This window comes from Acyrthosiphon pisum, chromosome A2, assembly GCF_005508785.2.
Source record: "Acyrthosiphon pisum isolate AL4f chromosome A2, pea_aphid_22Mar2018_4r6ur, whole genome shotgun sequence".
Lineage (NCBI taxonomy): Eukaryota > Metazoa > Arthropoda > Insecta > Hemiptera > Aphididae > Acyrthosiphon > Acyrthosiphon pisum.
Window position 1 is genome coordinate 3,987,737 of NC_042495.1, and position 2,325 is coordinate 3,990,061.

The 2,325-nt window shown below is 24.3% G+C and overlaps 1 non-coding gene across 1 annotated transcript; it reads right to left on the bottom strand.

The window, feature by feature from the left end:
* Window positions 1-1,635: 1,635 nt before the first annotated feature.
* Window positions 1,636-1,709, bottom strand: Mir3045a (microRNA mir-3045a). Its single transcript, NR_040222.1, has one exon. It is a non-coding gene; the product is annotated as a microRNA mir-3045a (primary transcript).
* Between the last annotated feature and the right edge of the window lie 616 nt (window positions 1,710-2,325).

Below are 2,325 nucleotides of genomic sequence, written 5' to 3' on the forward strand. Positions count from 1 at the left end.
AATTTTTTATGAGCATCTGAATTTAAGATGTTGACAAAATTCATCAAAATCACGAAAATTGGTTATTATTTCGAGTTAGAAATTCATAAAAAATGTTCTATGCATATCTAAGGTTTGATATTTTCATACACAATTCCCCTTATGTTTTCCTAAATTTAACAAAAAAAATGTTTTTACTTGAAAGTCAAATTAATTTTTTATGAGCACCTGAAGTTAGAATTTTGACAAATTTCTTAAAAAATCACGTGTTAGAAATTCATACAAATACCTACCTATTTTTATACGAAAATTTAATATAGATATACTATTCCAGAGATTCTACTCTTGACCAAAGCAAACAATTTCAGAGCTCTAACTACTGTCATTCATTACCAGGAATTATTTTTTTAAATTCCTTATCAATTAAAATAAATTTCTTTATTATTATGGCGCAATTAACACATTAAAAATCAAAATTAAACTACTAGAATAATTGTAAAAAAGCAATAAAAATCGATTTATTTAGAAACAGAAAGACATGAAACTAATTAGATTTCTTTATCTCTTATTGAAAATAATAAGCATATGATATGAGAAAACAATTAAATCCAAAATGTCAATATTGCAATATTAATGAGTTCAAAATTTTTTAAAATAAAACAACTCAGAAATATGCAATTATAATAATAAAATAAGTCCTTACTCCTTATAATGGAGAAAATTAGTTAATTATTGAAATATTCTGACCAAAAGATTCACAATTTCAATCATAATTGTAATAAAACAAATTCTGTGCTCACTACCATATCATCATACTACAAACCTACATAAATATGCAAAATCAAACAAGTCCACGCTCTATTTGTAATTAAATAGTTCATAAAAAGTAAATAAATGCTAAACAACTTAGTTAGTGTTTAGTTATCATGCGAAATACGCTTAACATTATTCATAAACACTTATATTTTTTAATACTGTACACAATCATATAAATAAGCATTATTCTTTTACTAATAATCGAGATCGCCGCGTTTTAAGCATAATGATTTATATTTATATTCAAAAATCACTCAATATTTTATTATAAGTTTTATATTTTTTAATTTCATTAGTTTTATTTATATACTGTTTTATCCATATTTTATAATATTACAAAAATAATTATGTCTGAATTTTTACACTGAGTCATATAGGCAACCCAACAGACGGGCAATTCACTTTAAATAAACTTCTTCTCTCTAAAAAATGGAAATCAACATATTAATATCATAAGGTTTAGTTTTAAGTCCATAGAAATGAAAAACAAAATGTTTTAACTGTTTTTTGATGATGGCTACAGCAATATCTTATATTATATTTTAATTTATTTCTGCTTACTTAGTAAGAATTTCTTATTTAGTATGTACAAATAACTGCTACAAGTATAACAATAAATTAAACCACACAATCAATAACAATATATTTCTAAATTTTAATATAAAATTGAACAATAAATACGAGAAATATGAAAAGTATGATAGTATAATTTATAAAGATTTTAAATACTACTATTTTTATTATAAAATTTAAAAATAAAGTTTTCTTAAATATGTCATTGACAAAATAATTCCAGAGTGCATAGGTATAGTTTATTATGCTTTTTTGTGCTATAGACTATTCAGAATAAGAGCACACCAGGCGAATATGGTCAAAACTGGTTTTGTACGTTAATCTAGTGTGCCCTTATTCTGAAAAGGCTATATTTGTTTTCTCGTGGAAGGTGGGGGGAAACATAGGAAAAATATGTTCAAGAATATACCTAATTTAAAAGTCTTCCTCAATTATGTCCATTGTCGATAGTTGAAGAATTTTAATAACAGCCACTGAAGCTTTTTGGAAATTGCATACTCTTTTTTCAAAGAAGTTTGGCTTTCCTCGTTGCAAATGGGAACGGGTTTGACAACCTGTAAGACAATAATTTACATATTTAATTCAATTTGATAATTAATATTACTATGATCAATTTTTATCAATTTTTACTATAAGCATAAGCTAAATATACAATTGAACATTTATTACATTTTTAAGTACAAAATAATTTGCAAATTGTCGATGAATTTTGTTGAAATGTGAACTTCAAATTCTCATGAAAAATGGTGGCTATGTATCTCTTATATCTGTGAACAGATATTATAGAAACAGGTTTTCCGTATTATATTTTCAAATTCTTTGACACTTTTTCTTGACAATAATATTCAAAACAAAACTAATCGAAAATATTAAAATGTTTTTATCCCCATAACTAGCTCAAAAGAGTGAATTGTTTTAAAATTGTATGGTGTACAGATAATGCTAAAAAGAACATTC